At 40.5% G+C, this 20,689-nt stretch overlaps 1 protein-coding gene across 5 annotated transcripts in view; it reads left to right on the forward strand.

Annotated features, from left to right (window-relative positions):
- The window catches only part of APBA1 (amyloid beta precursor protein binding family A member 1), a 97,900-nt gene that overhangs the window by 18,296 nt on the left and 58,915 nt on the right, over nt 1–20,689 (forward strand). Inside the window, exon 1 of one of the 5 annotated variants that reach the window (XM_054185864.1) lies at nt 3,738–5,849. The exons of 3 other annotated variants lie outside the window; for them this stretch is intronic. The gene's annotated coding sequence lies outside the window, so the exon portion shown is untranslated. Of the gene's footprint in view, nt 1–3,737; nt 5,850–19,576; nt 19,608–20,689 lie in introns of those variants that run through there. One more of the 5 variants, XM_054185867.1, reaches the window with a different exon arrangement.

Here is a 20,689-nt window from a genome sequence, read left to right on the forward strand (position 1 = left end):
GAAACAAAGAAATGTTTAATAACTTTAAAGTATTGTTTGTGGATTATCAACCTAATAAAAGAGCCTACCGTCCAGGCTGTTTAATCATAGGCTGGGTTTTTTTTCAGCATAATATTATGCATAGGTTGTAAATCTTATAAGCTGATGTCGTTGTTTCCTTTTTGATAAACAGTAATTGAAAATCATCAATTATAATATACTAAATCTTTAATGAAGCTTTAATTATGTCTGTGCATTTTTGTCTGAGTAATATCAACTTGTACAAGGAGATTATGTATACTTCACATATGTCATAGCCTCTCCACTAAACTGCTCACATATAGATAAAATAACATACATCTGGTTTTTAATTTCAAAGAAGTTCTTTCTTGGTTTTGGCTTTGGTGAACACTTGTGTTAGTTTGTGTGAGTTCTGTATGGGTCTTTAAAGTGTTGATGCGGTATGAAGTATAGAATTTGGATTAATCTTAAAATAGTTTTTAAATGTTTTGATTTTAAAACAGAAAATTTCTAATTCTGAATGCACTGTATATCAGACCATGACTACTACTTTTTCCTTTTTTACTTCTGTTTTGCTTACTCACAGACACTTGAGTTATGATTAATTGCATAAACAATTACTGAAGGAGATTTTTAGAAACCTTATATGGCTTTCCTTAGTTTCAGCACTTGTTGTTTTGCAGTTGCAGTAATCTTTCATAAAAAGATCATGCAGTTAATAGTAGTAGTTTTATTTGCACAAACAATTTTTTTACCAGTGAATGAGCTCTTCAAGAGATCTATTTCTGTTACTGCAAACCAGTAACAGAAAAGCAGTCTGATAGTCAGACTTCTGCTTTTAAAAAGTACTTTCTTTTGACATTTTTCAATAAACGTTTGAAATAATTTTGAATCCCTGCCATCAGCAGTGGTTGTGCCACTACTGCTGTACAATGAAAAATGGTGGGTTATGGAGAGGAAAAATCACCAGTTAGAAATAGGTTTGCTAGACAGTAGGCTGATTTCATGTGTAACCTTTTCACTGCCATAAAACAGAATTTAAGCCATGAAAATTAATGTATTAGCATAGCTTAGTGGAAACGGCTTAGACTTCTCTTTTGTATTTTCTTTTCTATTTTTGATATTATTATCTGAATTGACAGATGAAAAAACAGTGGACAAGTTTTATTCTCAGCAGTATGATGATAACTGGGTGTGTCTCTCACCAGCATTTTTATCCACCTTACAACAATAAAACCAGCACAATTTCGTGATAGTTTTCCTACATTATTGTGGTGGTTTAGCTCTGTATGTCTGAGGTAGACTATGAAAGAAATCTGCTGTATCAGAAAGTATGCAGTTGCTATGGAGGCTATTTACTTTTCTTTTGTGGAGGGAGGGGCGGGGAGTGATGGTGGGGGGTTTTTGTTTGTTTTTTGGTTAGGAGTTTAATGCTAAACTTTAAATGGAGTACTAAGCTTGTTTGGATCTCAGAAGATTTGAATTTCTTTACTTTTCTAGCCCATGCTTTGGCCTTCTACTCAATTTCCCATTATTCTTTTCCAGTTGATAAGTTTTCATTCAGAAGTTAATCCCTATTAATTCCACATAAGCAGGAGACATAAGAGTGCCAAACAATAGTCCATCTTTGTAGGAACAGGTAACAATCCGCCTTCAAAAGCATACCACCTTCTGTTAGTGTAGCAATTCCTGTTTGATTTGAAGAACGACTTGCTGGTTTCTTCAGTGCCTTCCTCGGAGGATGCTGTTCAGTGTCGTTCATGGAGGAGATGGTACTTCAGTGCGTCTCAGAATTCAGCGATGCCCTTTGGTGGTATCACACACTGGCACTCTCTAGGTACCGGGGTTTTTACTGCTAGAGTGCAGAAGAGGGTATGTGCACTATGTGGGGTTTACTGACTGAACCTGAACTGAGGTGTTTTGTCCCTGTTTCCTCACATTTTTCATGGGTGAAAACTTGTTGGTTAGTGGCAGAAGAAGGGATTTTTAGCCTGCTGCTAGTTATTATAAATTAGTGTTTGTTCTGTGAAGTGCCTGTGTACTAAAGTAATGTGTGCTCAGTGTGTTGTTACAGTGGAAGAGCAATTCAGTCTGTAGGAGCTTTAAAACAGGATGCATCGCATTCTGTCACGTTTAGCATTGTGCAAAATTACATGGGCCTGACACCGGTACAACACAGTGCTTTCAGAGGTTGTGAAATGTGGAACAAGGTTAAGTAGCTTGAGGAGATGTATGTGTTCTTTGTCAGCGCTGAATCAAGAGATTTACTTTGAAAAGCAGGTTAAAGAAGTAACAAAGAATCTAATTGTAGTAAGCTACTCTTTTTTTCCTTTTTTAAGAATTTTACAGATTGATTTTTATTTTACCAGTGTATGAGTTTATTAATCTGTTGTCTTGTGCATTTTTAATTCTGCTTCCCAAGGGAGAATTGTTTAAAGACTGACTGTTCAGATGATTGATTACGTTGGCAATGTTTTTAACTTTTTTTCTCTGGTGAGTGTCAGGTACAAAGTTATCCTTGTCCTACCAGACAAGTCAACTTTTTTTGGGTAATTTTTTTTTTTTAAAAAATTGAATGTAGTATTTCTGTCCTCTTTGCAGAGGGTTTCCTGATACGCTTCTGGTCTAGATTTATTTATTTTTTTCAGTGGCAGTGGAAAGAGGCTGTGTGAATTTCACTTTATGCGTCTGGTGAGATTCATTTTAATCTCAGCCGTAAGACATATTATGCTAACCTCAGAGAGGAACCTAGCAACTTGTTGTTGAAATCGAAACTTGCACGCAGGTGGATTTTGACAGATTTTGTCAGTAGTACTCAACATTTTTGTTAGAGGTGTGAAAACTAAGGTAGAGAGGCGGCAGTCTGGGGCAACCCACCAGGGTGTTAGAGGACAGAAGGGCAATTGGGATGAGTCTTTGGAGAGGGAAGGGAGAGGGAGGTGTTCTTCAGCAGGGACTAGAGCAAAGTGTGTGGTACTGCAGTGAGGGAGCAGCTGGCAGATCTGCAGAACCCTCTGGGGAGGCTGCAGCTAATGACAGCGTAAGATGCGTTGTCAGTGGCATGTTGTTACTGAAAGGCAGTTGCTGTACTGAGTGAAGGGGAATATAGCCTTAGGACAGGCACGAAGTGTGAGGGCTCAGATGGTGTATCCTGTTTGGCATGCTGCGTTGGAGAGAGTTTGAAGGAGAGTGCTGGAAGTCTATAGGTGGACAGGCAAGACCATGAAGGGTGAATCTCCACTACCGAGTGGGGATGTTTAGGCCAAAGAAGAGACGATCAGTGCCCTAAATAGCTGTGGTAATAAGGTGGCAGGCAGTCTGTGCTTGTTTTGGCAGGACTGGGTTTTACTAACCAGCTTCCACCGAAGCGGTGAAGAATCAGATGAGATCTTGGGAAAACTTTAGCAACATTAAGAATGTTGAAACACTCAAATCTGACCAAGTAACCATAGATGCTTGGAGGCCTTTGAGAATGCATGAATACACGTATCAGAGATGTCATCAGTGTCTCTGATGCCGACTTCAGGGACAGGAACGTGGATATGATTGTGTCAGATGGTGTCTCAATGTATGACTCAGTGACTGCAGAGTTTTTGGTATGCTGTCACATAACTGCGTGGTTTGATTGTTTTTGTAGACAGGGGTAAAATCAATCCACTGGAGGCGGTTTAAACATGCCCCTCTTTCCCCCCTCCCTCCCCCCCCCCGCCCCAACTTGGTATTATAAAGAAGTAGAGAAATTTGCACAAGCCTCCATTCTCCTTTTTTTCTCCCAACAGTACTCTTGCTGGTTAGTTCCAGCCATATTTGGAAGAAGTGTGGAGACCTCGGAAATAAAGCCATTAATTTTTAATGAAACTGATGATCAGATAATGAGAAAATTCATTGCCTTTTTCCTCTGAGAAGACGACAAGCTGAACTCATTTATATATAAATTTGGCAGTCGCCAGTTGACTAGGCAGCTGTGTGTATTGGACAACCATTGCTTGTGTAGCTCTGGGCTCATTGTAGATTTCTTGTCTGATCAGGATTTTTTGAGGTGCTAGAATTAACCTTGTTATAATAATAATAGAAGGTGGTGTAGCAGACAAAGAATAGAAAGGCATAGGGATTTGAGCAACAGAATTGTTTTAATTTATGAGGCAGTAATACCAAGTGTTCACGGAAAGAGTATGTCCATCACAAACAATACTCATATATATAATTTTATTACTACCTTTACGTCCCTTGACTCTGGCCATTATTTTTTCTTTTGCACTGATTAGATTTCATATGTTATCTATAGCAGACAAGATAAGAATGATGTATGTGTTTGAGAGAATACCAACAGCTTTGTCAAAATTGTAACCAGTGACTTCCAATACATAGTTTAGATGCTGAGCTGAAATGTAGTGACACATACCCAGGAGGCATCTGAAAAGGTTTAAGGTTTATGGTTTTAAGTGAGGGCTGTAAACCCAACGTAGTATCCACTTGTTTACCAATGTTTTAAACCTGCTAATGTGTATTCTGTATTGAATGCTAGCTGTCTCCCATGTTGGTTAGAAATTGTAACACATCTGAGCATCCTTTTTACATGAGTAATCTGTAGGTGGAGTGGAAGGAGTCTGTCTTTCTTGCTTTTCAAGTAGATGTGAAATCCCACGAAGTTCAGGTTGGCTGAGCCTCTCTCTGTCAGAATCTGAAGCCTCTACACTTGTCAATACATGTGAAGTATTTTCACCTGACACAGATCCTGCGTGGCTGGTAGTCTGACAAAAAGCTTTGGTTTATGGTGGAGCATGGATTGCTCCACATTTACTCTGGGAGCTGTGATTATGGCTTGTTTCCTGCCTCTTTCCTTGTTTCCTTTGAATGCAAGTACTGTGATGCAATTTAAACGGAGAATAGGTATTTGCAAATTAATAATCTCAAAGCCACAACCGAAGCCTGAAGTAATGAATTCTGCAGGCTGTTGTTGCTGTTGCTCAATTTTCCTGGGTGTTGTCTCTAAAACCAGCTCTGCTCTTTTTGCTTACTGAGTGATTGTACATTAGGGAAAATGTCCAAGATAATTCCCAGAGGAAATTAAGAAATTTGAAGGAGATTGGTTTGGTGCAAAATACTGTCATATCTCTAAGTAATTGAGAATAGCAATATAATTTGGTTCATGTCACAAATACAACAGTATGTCTGAGACAACACAAATGGAAATTGCCTATGCAGGAAGGGAGAGTGACCTGCAATACCTTGGGTATTATTTTGTAAATGTAATCCACAAATCCATTCTGCTCAGATTCTTATGCTATGCCTCTCTCTGTAGTATTACACAGGGCCTCTTTATAAATGAATAGGTAACGTAATTAGTTTCTATCAGCATTTCTGTGTGTTGAATTTCAATCCAAATGGTACCTTGGCACGTCTTGCTGTCTGGTGTGGTATGAAGTTTCTATAGCTTTCAGAGGGAAAGGTATAGTTAATTTTATGAAAGTGTTTCAAATAGGCATTAAGTTTCTTTCACAGTACAAAAGCAAAACAATAATATGTTAAATCAAAACAAAGTAAACGGGTGCTAAAAAAGAACAATCAGGAATTATTCTGTTTCAAGTACAACTGTTTTCCAATTTTTTTTAGTTTTGGGTGGTTAGTGACTACACAGAGATCATTTATACTGTCTGTGTTCCAGGAGTCAAGTTTTAACCTGGAAGGATTTGCACGGTTGTTCTGTTGTCTTTGAAAGGTCACGCGGATTGGGAAAGGTCCCCCTCAACTTGAGAAAGGCAAATGCTGCACCCATCTTCAAAAGAAATCGTCAGTCATGGAAACTACGGTCTGATTAGCCTCACTTCTGTCCCTGGAAAATTGTTGGAGTGAGTTCTGTTGGAACACATTTCTGTGCACATGAGGGAGGATGCAGTCTTCAGGAGCAGTCAGCATGGATTGACCAAGGGTAGATCATGCCTGACCCACCTGGTTGTTTTCTGTTATGACCAGGTTTGCAGACAATGGGAGAGCAGTGGATGTTACTTACCTTGACTCTAGCAAGGTTTTGACCTTGTCTTCTGAAATATTCTTGTATCCAACTGGAACATTACACTCTGGGAGCGAGGACAACCAGATGGGTTAAAAACTGGTTGGTTGGTTGGGCTCAGAGGTCATGGTTAACGGGTCTGTCTAGAGGTCAATATCAAGAGAGGTTTCAGAGAGGTGTGTTCTGGGACTTGTTGTGTTCAGCATCTCTCTCAGTGACCCAGAGGAGAGGACAAAAGGCACTCTCATAAATTTTACCAAATGACTGCATACTGCGCAGACCAGTTGATGCGTTGGAGGGCAGCACTGGTGTTCAGAGGAACTGAACATCAGGGACCTGGTGAAATTTTAAAAGGACGAAGGCTGAGCCCTGCTCCAGGGGTCGCAGATTCAAAAAGAATGTCTGTCGCTGGACGAAAGAAGTTGGAGAGCAGCTCTGCAGAGACCATGAAATACCCTGTGCCAGTGTGGTGGATTTGACCTTGGCAGCCAGCTGCCCACCAGCTGCTCTTGCATTCTCCCTCTTCAACAAGACAGGGCAAGAAAATAAGATGAGAAAGCTTATGGGTTGAGATAAAGAATAGGAAAACCACTTACCAATTATTGTCATGGTCAAAACAGACTTCACTTGGAGAAGATTAGTTTATTATCAGTTTAAAATAAGAGTAGGATAGTGTGAAACAAAGACAGAACTAAACAACTTTTTCTCTACCCACTTCTTCATACACTCAACTTCATTCCTTCGTTCATGACTTCTCTAACTTCTCCCCACACTGTGCAGTACAGGGAATGGGGGGCAGTTGCAGTCAGTACATAACATCTCCTCTCTGCTGCTCCTTCCCCCTCGCACTGTTCTCCTGCTCCAGCATGGGGTACCTCCCATGGGGATCCAGTCCTTCATGAATAGCTCTGTTAGGCGGCATGGGGCAGCGTCTGGTCTCTTCTAACAGAGGCCAGCCCTCCAGCCCCCTGCTACCAAAACCTTGCCACATAAACCCAATACAGCCAGTCACGGCCATTTCCAGCCAGGTCTAAAACTCATGAAAACAACCTGTTGTGCACCAAAACCTCATCCAGTCAGGGAAGTACATGGCATTGCTGCTCAGACTTACTTAAGAGACTGGCTGCTGGAAGGGAGGACAAATAGAGGAGACATGACTTTAGCTGCACTGTTGGAAGGAGGTGACCCAGACTGGACCAACATCACTCCCAAGGGACTGCAGCTTCTGAGCAACCCAGGCTGGGGCAGGTTGTCCCAAGAGATCACAGGTCTTGGAGGACCCACACCAGGGCAGAGTCACCTCTGACAGACTGCAGCCCATGGAGGAATTCAAGCTGGAGTGGGGGAAATGAGTTAGAAGCAAGCAGCAGTGGAGGAAGATAAGTAGGAAGCAAGGAGCAGCAGAAAGAAACCATACAACACTGGCTCCAACCTCCTGCATTGCCTGTTGCTTGACCTTGATTGGGAGAGATTAAATATAATGTGATAGCAAGAGAAGTTGCTAGACTGGGAATGGAGAGGAAAAGGTGTTGGAGTGAGAAGGGAAACGAAGAGTGTTTCTCTAAGTGTTTAGTAGTTGGTTTTTTGTCAATACCCAAACCAGTAATCCAAAGTTTCTGTTAATTGGCGATAGGTGAAATGAAGTAAAATTCCCTCAGTCAAGATTGTTTTGCTGTGACGGTGCCATAGCTGTTGAGTGATGCAACTGCTGGAAAGCCAGCTTGTGATAGTCCTTTTATTAGTGGAGAACTAAGTTGCATGCCGTGAAAATATTGATCAACTAAATGCTAGTTAGTTAAGTGTAAGCTATATAGAACTACACTGCTTTGCTGTGGCATTCTTGCAAAAATCTTACAAAACTGCATTGATTAAAAAAAGCACACAAGAACAGTTCTATGCTGCTAGTAAACTCCATTATCCAAGTGTCCTGTTTCTAGCCATGAATGCCTTAGAAAAAAATATAAAACCAGAGAGTGTTGTGAGGCTTTCTCAACCTCACGGCATTTCAGGAGCTTCTTCATTCATGCTTTTCAAAACAAGAAGGGAGGGAAAATTCTGTGGAAATACCGTGCTACAGCAGTTTGGTGTGTTTTCACCACTTTTTGATGTCTCAAATAATCCCTTATGTAAATTTTTGGCGTTTTAAAAACAGCTAGGGTTGAAGGTTTGTTGGTTTTTTTGCTTCCACTAGAACTCCCGTTTGAAAGCTGCTGCAGAACTAACTTGTTATTTCCTGTCTAGATTTATTTATACCTATTCATTCTTTTACCACGATCATCCTTCAGTTTAAAAATGTTGGGGTTTTTTACTTCCAACATCTGAGGTTTTTATTTTCTTAAGATCAAGTTCAGCTCTTCTAGTTTCTTCTTGTAAGGAACCAGAAAGCTTGTCCTAATTATATCCTTGTGCATTGCCTGGGTGCCTGTTTGTCATTTTTGACTGTGAGAGTCCAGCTGAGGTCTGAGTGACGTCTTGCAGTTTGCTTGTGAGTTTATTTGGTTTGCTGCTTGAATTCTGATCTCGATTCCTGGGAACTCCAAACAGATGCAATCCTGGGCTACGCAGACCGAGAGAGCCTTCTGTATTGAATATGAATAATGATTTCTCTTTGGCTAATACATGAAGGAGTGTATTTACTGCTCTTTTGGCTCGTGAAGATGTGGTTACAGCATTTAAAACTGATGCCAAGTTCTCAAGCAGTAAATTTTAATGCCCTCGAGTAGTCTAGAGGGTATTAGAGGGTATTAGAAATATGCAAAAAACAAGCAGTCTAAATGATTAAATCCATGCTATTACATATTTCATTCCTCTAAATTGTATCTTTACCTTGATTACCCTGACTTTATAAGTCCTTACAGGTTTTCACATTTCATTAATTCTTTTGCAAATTCTGTGCTCCTTTTTGTACACAGTAACCACTATCTGAAATTTAAAATTTGATCCTTTGGGGTTTTTTGTTCAACGCTGAACGTGTACATAAAGTACTGAACAGAATGGCAAAACAACACTTGCTTTCAGAAAAACAGCCCTGAATGTATTTCTGAAATCGGAACCAAGGAGGAGAAACCAAGAAACTTTCATAGCATTTTTCACAATGCTATATTTAAGCTGCTTCACATTAAAAGTATTTCAGACTAAACCCCCAGGTGTTAAAGTACCTTTTCAGTCTTCCCAGGACACCTTTGACAAGTATGTTGTGAAGGCATATTTGAAATTAGCTGGAAAAAAAAATAGAATTTGTATTTTCCTTGTGTATTTTCCTAGATGCTGTGCAATGTAAGGTTCCTACCTTGTTGGACTCTTGAATCAAAGGGAGGACTGCAAGAACAGATCCTTCTGTGCCTACACAGAGATTTGCTTGTTTGTAGCACGGACTGTGGGGTCCACTTGTATTACTGGTATTGGGGCTGGAGTTTGTCAGATTGAGGTTGTTCTGTCGCTCAGCTGCATTTGAGGAACATGAAATGGGTAGGCTTTTGACCTTGTAAGTTTTTCCATACAGCATGGTTATCTATATGCTGAACTCACTCAGCCTGCTGGTGCATCTGCAACTGTTGATCCTAAATAGTTAAAACATAAGTTGTTTTCAATATCTCCATGCGCATTCAGCTCTGGGGCTGTCTGCCAAGGGAGAAAACGTGTGGATGACAACCTGTTGTTTGTACCTTGGGTAGTCGTATTCCATCACTGGGGACAGTGCACAAGTTTGCTTTGTGAAATAGCAGTCTGTATTTCAGGAAGCCAAACGGTACGGCGCCTGCTATGGTTCCACCAAAGTCCAGTCCCTTGGGATTATGTAGTTAGCTGAGAAGCTGGGACTGATACCTGTAATTGCTGTTTGGAAGGAAAGATCTGATCCTTTTTTCTGGGAACAAGCTCTCTTAAGCTTGCCTTCCCTGCTGTCTGTGACATTGGAAAATAAATTGCTTAAAGCAGGTGACATTAATCCCTGATAAAATTCAACTAAATTGAATTGGGCCATTATTTTGAGGCCAGTGTCAGTGAGATTATTGGTTTTTTAAACCCTATGTCATAAAACTATGTAGTCTTTTTTAATGGGTTGTCAGGTGGCATTGTTAATGCAAAACTTGTGTTTGGAAGGTTTTTCAGCCTTTTCTCTTTGTCACCTCACTCTACTGAGTTGAGTGGGCTTAATAAAATGTCATTATTGAATTCTACCAGAAGAAGGATTTGCCATTTTCATGTCATTTTTTCAAGTAATTTTTTAAAGAAAAAAGAACGGATGTTAAATATTTTGTAGCAGGTGACAAAGCCTGTGGCCACTCCTAGCGCTCTCATTGAAGCCAGTGACAGTTTTCCTTGCAAAGTAGTTTAAAGATTAGATGGGCAGCATACGTGGATTAAGGGATCAGTCTGTGTCTTGGCCTGTGAGCCTTCTGAAGAGAATCTGGGTCTGCCCTGCGGTGGGAGTGGTACTGCTGTGCTGTGGAACTGCAAAATTGCTCTCTGCCATTAGAAGTGTTTCCTGTAATATATAGAGACTTTTACAAGGAATCTGACCTCTTCCTGATGCCCATTCGATTCAACGAAGCTGCAGCAAATAGGACTGCCCAAGCAGTCCTAAACCACATAAAATGAGTAATTCTGTACTTTTGCTGAAAAATTTAGCCTCAATTTCAAACAAAAAGCTGTACCACTTCAGCTTGTCGCCTGCTATTTAATACTTGGAGGACCTTATGATCTTGCATCACGAAGAGTAACTCAACTCACTACATTTGTGACACTTCTTCACTATCTTGTAAGCATGCCTGATTTCAAGTGCTGTCCAGTTTGATTTAAAGAAAATAAAATAATCCTATTCCTAACCTTCTGCATTTCTGTCAGGGTGCACAGAGAATTTGGTGACACATTTTACATTTAAATTTATATTTATAGATATTTAAATCTCAGTCAGCTGCAGTACGCCTGATTTAACTTACAGTGAAAAATTCACATCACATATAATTAATGTGCTTTAGATATGTTTGATTTAATTACTGCTGTTGCATGCGCTTATGTACCGAGAACACATTTCTCATAAATTCTCCCAGTTGATTATCTTCAGGAGACTTGTTTCAGGATGACATCGTTTCTGTATTTATAAACTGAGTGTTTAAGTAGACTGGCCTTGTTTTAAGCTTTATTTTTGTCCCTGCTACGAAAATAAAATAGATGAAGGAAACAGGGTGTAACTGTTCCCTATGCTTATAGAAATTGTATTTCAAAAAAATTGTTCCTCTTCCTGACTGTATTTCATGTTGCCAGTGCTGTTTCATTTTAGGACTCCTTGCTGATGCAAATTGTCCTTTTCACTTTCAGAATTCAGTACAAATAAGCACTGATTAATTTTCACTGCAGTCTAGTAGCCTGATAATTTTTTTGTGTCATGCTGTTTGCTTGTTATAGGTAGGGAAACTAAATAAGAGATTTTATGTGACTTGCCCACTGTCAGGAAGTAATCAAGAATTTCTGACTGCAAGCTATGTTCTTGGAGCATCCCTTTCTGTCTCAGTACAAAAATAATCAAAATATTGCACCCTTGAAGCAGTGGCACAAGGTTTATCATAGAAATTTTTGTTAGTCTTAGTGGAGGAAATTGGACTCTTACAATGTTTCTTCAAAAACACTTTTCTGGTGGTGATTGGTAGAAATACTCCATGTTTGTTAATACTATTTTAGTTAATAATTTTTAATAATAGTAATATAAGTCAAACTGATTTTTATTTAGCTTGGTAGGAGTATAGTGTGTTGCTTGCATGTCAGGTTTATAGAGTAGGTACAGCCTTGTCTCTTCCCATGCATCCCATAATGTGTCCCACAGCCCTGGACATCAGCGAAGGTGATCTAGAGCGCTGCTCTCCATGACTCCTCTTGGTGGGTTCCACACCTGGACACGGGGACTGAGGCTCTTCTGGTTCAGCTCTGGGAGGGGCCCAGACGGGGTGTGCCTTCTTTAGGGGGTCTGTAGTTTGGGTTCCCATCTGCAATTGTGTGCCCCTGTTCTCCTATAGGTTTGTGGAGGTGGGTCTTTAATGAGCTGATGGCTCCTGGGATGGGCCTGGGAGTAGCTGGACGCATAGCAGATGTATTACTTGGGCTTCACCCCTGCCGTTGTCTTTCTGTGCTGCTTCACAGGTGAGATTTTATCACAGCCTCACTCATACATCCCATAAGAACATCAAAAATAATTGCTATGTAGAAACATTTCTGTTACTGCCAAAGTTTGTTACTCCCTCCTTTAGAATGGAGACTTGAGACTTAGCTGGTGAGAACTATTGTTTATTGATTAATGAATATTTTAAGTGGAAATAGGCTGAGCAGCGAAATAGTCTATGCAAAATAATCTGTACTCTATGCAATCAAATATACCAATTTACAGTTTTGTAATGATAAAGAATGCAGATTTTGTATCATTATCACGTGTGAATCATATATGTGATTACTACTAAATTACAGCTTTTTAAGTACTGAGGTGTAACTCTTATTTCCTGCCTCCACCCCCTCAAATCTTAAGAACATAAACCTGATGGAGAGTCCAGCATGTCACCCAAGGGTATTTCCTCCAGCCTCCTTGTGGACTTGAATCTGCATGTCAGCATTACTACCATCTGCAGGTGTCCTACCATGGGAACACTCTCCTTATTTTAGTCTCCCTTTTTTTCTTGAGTTTGGGACAGCTTTTCATTAGCCTTCCAGCTCCTTGTCTCTGCCAAAACTCTTCCCAAGTAAACAGCTCTCTCGTAATTACTTTTTTGATACTGGTCCCAGTTTTGCTACATCCATACCCAGATTTCATATTTCATACTGCTATACAGGCAAGGTAAGCCTTATGTAGCGTTATCAACAGGATTGCCTCAGTGTGAGTGGCTTGGCAGTCCAGAATTCACTAGCTTAGAGTGTTTGGATGTTTGGATTTGGTTTACATTTTTCAGTTACTGGGTATAATTACTTTATTTTAGCCCTAGTTCTCTACCTAGATCCAATGCTTCATGATCCGGTTCCCACCGTACGTGCTGGAGCATATGCCAGATCAGCAGGGTAACTTGTTTTTCACACTTCTGCTGTGGGCTGTCATGGTTCCTCACTAGGACCTTAGCTATTCTGAGGCCTTGTGTTCCAGTTTGACTTCTTACTCGCAATTTCCTTTACATACAATCTGTTTCTTACTGAAGTCTTTCTGTTTAATTTACTTGGAAATAAATAAGTACCTTGGTGAAAGATGTAGAGCTGAATCTCTTGATTTTCTTGCCTTAAAGAAGCCTATAAGAGTTTTAATAAGCAAGAAAAGCTTACTGCTGTGAAATCTGTGTATCAGTAATGTAAAAATATAGAAGGTTTTTACATACATGAATCTAATTTGTTCCTCTGTTTATAGGTATGATGACTCACTTAAATGATCCTTCATTAGATATTTTCTAATCTCTTTTTAGGTCTCCAGATAAGGAGACAAAAGATTCCCCGGCCTCCAAAAGTAATCAGTTTTAAAACTTCATTATCCTTTAAAGTTACAATTGTGTGTTTGTTTTGTTTGTTTGCTTTTTTTTTTTGGTTTGGTTTTTTTTTGTTCCCTAAAATCTGATCTCAGTATTTTTAGTTGCCTTTTTAGGCAGATTTTTTTTTTTCCCCAAGGAACTAAACAAACTCATTTCCTTCACTCTTTTCTCAGAGGCCTTGTATTCTAAGCATCTTGTAATTATTTGTTCTTCTCTGCTGCCTCTCCCAAGACCATTATCCTCATCCTGTCACACTCAGAATCCTGCTGTTCTTACCATGCTAAACTTCATTGTTTTGTGATTGTGACACAATTGTCTATCACATCTCAGTTTTCAACACTAATTCCTCCATATTTAGTCAGAATAAAATGTCCTTTCCTGGTAATCTTTCTTAACTTTCTTAAGCGACAAAGATCCTTGCAAGCTTACAGTAACTGTGTTGCATCACTTTCTCACCAAGTGCCTGAGTTAATGAATTCTTGTATTTTACCATCACAGGCTATCTTTCGGGTAATTGAGATAGCTAGTTAAGAAAAACTGTCTGTGTTTGCTTCAAAATTTGGGACTCTGTTTCACCTATAATATTGCCTTTGTTGTTTTCTTCCCTGCCTTTCACCTTAACTTTAGTCCACTCTTTTATCTTTTCTTGCATTTCAGAATAAATGCACTATTACTGAAGTACAATGTAGAACCTTGTTACTCTTTTCTCCTTGCCATGGTTGTCCTTCATGAAAACGCTGTCACCTTCTATCTTATTATTCCAGTTGGGTTGAGTCGTCCCACAGAGTTTAATGGTGCTGGGTCGGACATGCTGCAGAACTTGGTATTTTTGGCATTTGTGCGGACATCACTGGTGTTTAGAGAACTGTCTTTTGACATTTTGTCTTTGTTTTTGCCATGATCCTACTGCAATTTCCAACTGCTTCCTAGAGTCTAGTTCTAAGACAAAGTTACTGTTGTCTTAATCGGTAAGGGCTTTTCCCATTAGTTCCCCCAAAAACTAGTTCAGTGTCTTTTTGCTGTTGCTGAGATGGTGTTCTGAACAGCTCTTCCGTCTCTGCATTTTTGGGGCATCCTTCATTTGCCAAACAGGCTCTCTCAGCTGAGAAAATTAAAACTCTTCTGCTGATACTGTTTGTGCAGCCATGTGTTCATGTCCAGTTATGCATCTGCCCCTGCCTGGGTCTTTACACCTGAGTACCGGATTGAAGAGTGAGCCACCTGTGTCTCTGACTACTTCAGCAGTCTCCTAGAAACCAAATATTTCTGATCTGTTGCTGCCATATCTGGCAATGTCATTAGTACCAGCTGACTAGGAAGCATAGGGCAGAAGGGGCCCCAAAGGGGAGAGTAAAAAGGTAATTAAACTCTCTGAAGCAAGGAGTCTTTTAATATTACGGAATAGAGTGCTAGAGGTTCATTTGGAAGCCTGTACTTTATCTTAAAGTCTTGCACTCCTAAATCACCTTTGAAAATGAGCCTTAGGCAGTAGTGTTCGTGTGGGTACTTCTGACTACGTCTGTGGTCTTCAGAAGTATTTCAGAGCATGAGTGCAGAGGAATTTCTATTAACTTTATGTTCTCAGTCTGTGCTCTGCAGATTGATTGGGTGGTCGCTGCCATTTCTTTTTTTTTTTTTTGTCCACCTACTTGAATTGGGGAGACCTCAGACATGTTTCTACAATGAGATGTGTGCAGACAGAATCATATACAGGGATCTGTCAACTGTTTGGTGCAAGAGTTACTACATGTTACTCTGAGGTGTCCTAGAAACTGTATTTGACCAGCTGAAGAGTTTTGGAAGTGCGTGCTTTGTTTGGTTGGTTTTGTTGTTTGTTTTTCCTCTTGCTGAACTAATGTGTAGTAACAGAATAATTACCTCTTGTTGGTTTAAAGAAATGCAGAAAAATAGAACTGTTTAGGAATGGATTTGAAGCAGAAGCTGATGTCCTCTTGCAAACTGGATAACATTTATTTCTGAAAACTTAGTATACTGACTTAACTTCAGTGCATCAGGTACCACATCTTGGAATAAGGACAAGTATGTGGGTTTTAGTCAAGGAGATTGTTAGTTTGCTCCAGCTGCATGAATTTATCAATGATTTGCAAGTTGCACCAGTGATTCTTTACACTGTTAATGAAAAGACATTAAAAACATAACCACTTATGTGAAACTAATTCTTAATAAACATATTGACCTTTACAAACTGCAAACTGGTTTGAAAAAAAATATTGTTACAACAAAAAAGAGATATAATACATTATTTAGTTTACTTGAGGCATTGTTGAAGAGTTCATCATATTTGGACATCAGCTTTGTGTTTTGTATAATCTTATGTTCCTTACAAGAAAAACTGAACTGAAGTTAGGATTTTGGACTTCTGTGGAATTCTATGCCTAGCTCCAGAGGGTATCAAGAAACTTTTACTCAGTAAAGTTATGTTAACTGTGTGTTATGTTAACTCAGTTATGTTAACATGTATGTTATGTTAACTCAGTTAACTCAGTATGTTAACTGTAGCTTGAGTGTAAAACTCAACTTATTTTTTTCAGTATTAACTTACCGAGACAAAAATAACATCTTTGATATTCTCAGTAATGCAGTCTATTTTTAAAAAATCCTATCTGTAAGAAATCAGTAAGTGTCTATATTGCTGCTGATGTCTGTTTTTTAGCGCAGTGTATGATGCCTGTAGTTGTAACAATTTACTTAACTGATTGTCCTCGTTTCATCTGGGATAGAGTTAATTTTCTTCCTAGTAGCTGCTGTGTTTTGGATTTAGTATGAGAATAATGTTGATAACACATGCTGTTCTAGTTGTTGATAAGTAATGCTTAAGTCAAGGACTTTTTCGGCTTCTTATAGAAGCTGAGAGGGCGCATAAACAGGACAAACTGGCCAAAGGAATATGCCATACCATAGACATCATGCTCAGTATATAAATGGGAGTTGGCGGGGGGACAGGAATCCATGGTTGTTGCTTGGGAAGCGTCAGGCAATCGATCTCCGGGTGATGAACAATTGCATTGCATCACTCATGTTGTCTATTTTTTTATTGTTGTTATTATTATTATTATCCATTGCTGTTCTATTAAACTGTCTTTACCTCAACCCACAAGATTTCTTTTTTTTCTGATTCTTCTCCTGTATCCCACTGGGTGTGGAGGGGAGTGAGTGAATGGCTACATTGTCCTGGTTGCTGCTTGGGGTTAAACCATGACACTGGTATAAAACATTGCAATTCTCATAGAAGGAAAGGATAAATTTGGGCATAAAATTAGTATTTAATTTTGAATTCTGAAAGTTCTTTACGATCTTTTGACTTCTTTTTGCAGTCCTATTAAGGTAACACCACCTGAGGCAGGTGGAGGTCATGAGTACCATAGAGCAGCCCCAGAAGACTTTGATAGTACTAAAAATCATGTTATTTGTGTTTTGCCGCATCAAAAACTCTAGAGAAATTTTCTATTAAAAAAGGATGCAAAGCAATTCTGCATGGAAGCACTTCCATCTATGACAGAATGGCCTGTAGGAGAGCATGGTCATGAAACTTGGAAGAACCACTGGAGTTTCTTGCTGCTCATCTGTGCTGCTTTTTAATATATTATAATGAGAAGGCACAATGGCTTTACCTTTTTCATAGTCCTACATTGGGTAGGAAGGTGTCACACTTTGAGAGTCTTGTGTCGGAATCTGTCTTCAGACGTAAAAGTACACAAAATTATAAGCACACCGTACACCATTTAGATTTTATTTAAGACAAGACTTAGCCCTCAGAAAAAAAAGACAAGAATGTAGATAAGAATTCTGTGGATTTAAATCACTGATGTTGCTGAGGTGAGGCAATTTCAGTGGTTTTTTTTTTTTTTTTTTTAATTTATTCCTACAGTGCAATATGTAAAATGGGTTTTTCAGTGCCAAGATAGTTGGAGGGTTGAAAAAAACCGACAACACACCTTTCAAATCTCAATTCTGTTGATATTTTTGTGCCATTTTTACAAATACCACCTGTGTTTACTAGTACTGAAAGAGCTTAGAAGGAAAAAAAAAATCTTCTGCACATTTTCTCCACCCTGCCACCCTTTTCAATAATTTTAAGTCATATACCTGTTAGCAGCCTCTAACCTAGATGTATGTTTTCTTCTGCATTGAACAAAGAGTTGAGAAGGCTTTGTCTTGAGAACACTACAGAGAAAAGCCTGGTTACTTACTCATGTGAAGTTGGTTCTCCCCATACCTGTATTGAATTAAGGAGAGTTGAATATATTTTTTCTCTTCTTGTGAGCATGTGGTGGGTTGGCTATGGCTGGCTGCCAACATCTCCCCTGCCCCCCCACCCCTCCTCCTCAACAGGATACTGGGGAGAAAATAAGATGGAGAAGTGTGTAAGTTGAGATAGAGAGATTGATTGCCAGTTGCTGTCGTGGGCAAAACCGACTTGACTTGGAGAAAATTAATTTATTGCCAATTAAAATAGACTTGCATGGTGAGAAACAAAGACAAAACTAAAACCACCTTCCCCCTATCCCCTCTGCCTTCTTCCCAGGCTCAACTTCACTCCTTCATTTCTGAGTCTTCTATCTCCCCGCCCTGAGCGGCGGCAGGGCCATGGGGAATGGGTGTTGTGGTCAGTCCATAACAGCTTCTCTGCCGCTCCTTCCTCCTCGGGCTGTTCCCCTGCTCCAGCATGGGTCCTTCCCATGGGCTGCAGTCCTTCATGAGCTGCTCCACCTTGGGTCCTTCATGAACTGCTCCAGCGTGGGTCCCTGTCGTGGCGTATGGGCTTCAGGAGCGGGCTGCTCCAGCTTGGGTCTCCCACAGGCTGCAGCTCCTGCCAGAAAACCTGCTCCAGCCTGGGCCCCTCTCCACAGGCTGCAAGGGAATGTCCTCTCTGGTGCCTGGAGCATGTCCTCCTCTCCTTTTCTGCCCACCTTGGTGTCCGCAGGGCTGCCTCTCACATGTTTTTCCTCACTGCTCTCTGCTCCGCGGTGTTTTGTACCCTTTCCTAAACAGGCTTTCCCCATGGCACCACCATCTCGGCTGCAGGGCCCAGCCCTGCTCTGCTGTGGGTCGGCTGGAGCTGGCTGGAATCGGCCATGTCCAGGGGGAGAGAGTGAGGTGGTTCCTTGTTCTTACATCGTGGCTCAGATTGGGCAAGTGTTTTTGCTGGGAAGCCCAAACAGGGCCTAGGAGCAGTTACGGCAGCATGTAGCTGGCGAGCTGTGGGTAGCCTCGAGTTTGGCTCAGGGGATGCGGGGTGGCTGGGTTTGGGATTTGCCAGGAGAGGGCAGTGCAGCTGCTGGGGGCTTTTTGTGGGGTGACAAGAGAAATGCAGGCCTTGGGACAAAAAGGGTAGAAAGTGGGATGTATTGAAGAAAAAAACCAAACAAACAAAATCCCCACCTTGGTAGGAGCTCAGGGGAAGCTGATGTGCTCGCAGGTGGTCCATCAGTACCATCCTCAGAGTGCTTAGGTTTGTGGTTGGCGATGCCCCTGTGCCAGCTTGAGCTGCAGGTGTCCTGGACATGGACTGCTCCCATCCCCGCTGCCTGGCTAAGCTCTCGCAGAAGGGAGCCATCTTTCCCCATGTGTGTACACGCGTAGGAAGAACAGCCTGGCATATGACCAAAAGAATTGGGTTTTGGGGGGAGAACTGAAATAGTTTGTTTCCACATTTGTTTGATACTGTTATTTTGAGGAGTTCAGATTGCCCTGGGCAGAACAGGCAGCAAAGGGTTGGAGCATTTTCTAAAATGCAGGAGTGTGTCTGTGGGGAGGAAAACCTGGGGGGTGATGCTACAGAGCCTGATACCAGCAAAGCCGACCCCTCTGGGACCTGTGTGCAGGGATGGGCTTTAGCTGTGCTTGCCGTGGCTGAGAGCCAAGGGAGCCATCGCATTGTCACTGCTTGGCGGCCTTCGGCTGCTGTGTGTTGTCATCACTCAAATGCTGTTGTTCCCTGAGTGGTCCCAACCAATGCCCTCTTGCTTATTTTTCTTTAATGTGTTCCGCTGGTTTAGTTCTTCGCAGTCAGTATGGATTATCAGTCTTGAGCTTGTTGACTCTGCGGTTGACTCTGCTTTGTTGTGCCTTGAGTTAGACTGGTGGGTTTGCTGATCTATTTATTTTTTTCGTTTTTTGTAATACTCAGATTTCATGGATGAGCCCTTTAAAATGTTTGTCTGCACAAAAATGTTTGTCAGTTACTCCCGTAAGCTGAAAAATAAATCTGTATTTTGGCTTCTCAACATGTTTGATTACCTGATTATCAAACCTGAACATGTTTGATTACCTGAATTCTTATTGTTCTTCCCAAACCATGTTATTCCCAAACTAAATATCGTAGTACAAATAATTAATTGTTTTTCCTTTGAGCCTTCAGGGAGTAAAGGCATTTTCTGTGTTCTTTTTTATAATGTAGCAGTTTTTCTGTCACTACAGTGATTTTTTTCCTGTTAGTTTTTGTCAGATTAGGTTTATCTATTTTGTATTTTCTCTCAACTTTGCTAGAGCAGGTATTTGCATGAGAGGTATCTTGCTTTGCTCATGTAACACAATGCTTAAGTTTGTTCTGAGGTGCTTGGAATCATATGTGGAGTTGGGCATGTTGCTTTGCTGCTGTTATTTAGGTCCATTTCTATACTTGATGAAGGAATTGAGGTCATAGTTTATCTGCACGGTTTTCTATTGCTGACCTTTTCCTAGCTATCAGTGTTTCCATTTATGGTTACACAGTGTCCCCTTGAGAAAATAATCAGCCTAGTGTGTGCTAATTTGCATTCTCCTTGATGACTTAGCACACCAATATAACTGATGCAGGATGTTCACTGCTTACTTCCCAACTGTCTCATTTAAATACTTGGTATATACTCTGGCATCATACCCAGGGGTGCAAAAAGCAGTCTTGTTTGAGCTATGCAAGGAAAAGCTATTTTTACCCTTTGGGTTTCTCGTAACCTGCTTTTAAGGTTTTGAATGCTGGCCTCCTTCTTAGAGCTTGGTGGGGATGTATCTACTTCTGTGGTATTTCTTGTGTTTGTGGCTGAGAGTAGCTTACAGTTAAATATGCTGGGTTTGCAAAGACGTACCCAGAGAGCAGCATGGCAGGTCATCGTGAGATTCCTTTCTGTGTGAGTGTTAGAGGTTTTGTGATATTGGAGTTTGTCCCTATGTTACATCTTTGCTC

The sequence above is a fragment of the Rissa tridactyla genome, chromosome Z (genome assembly GCF_028500815.1).
Source record: "Rissa tridactyla isolate bRisTri1 chromosome Z, bRisTri1.patW.cur.20221130, whole genome shotgun sequence".
NCBI classification, from domain to species: domain Eukaryota; kingdom Metazoa; phylum Chordata; class Aves; order Charadriiformes; family Laridae; genus Rissa; species Rissa tridactyla.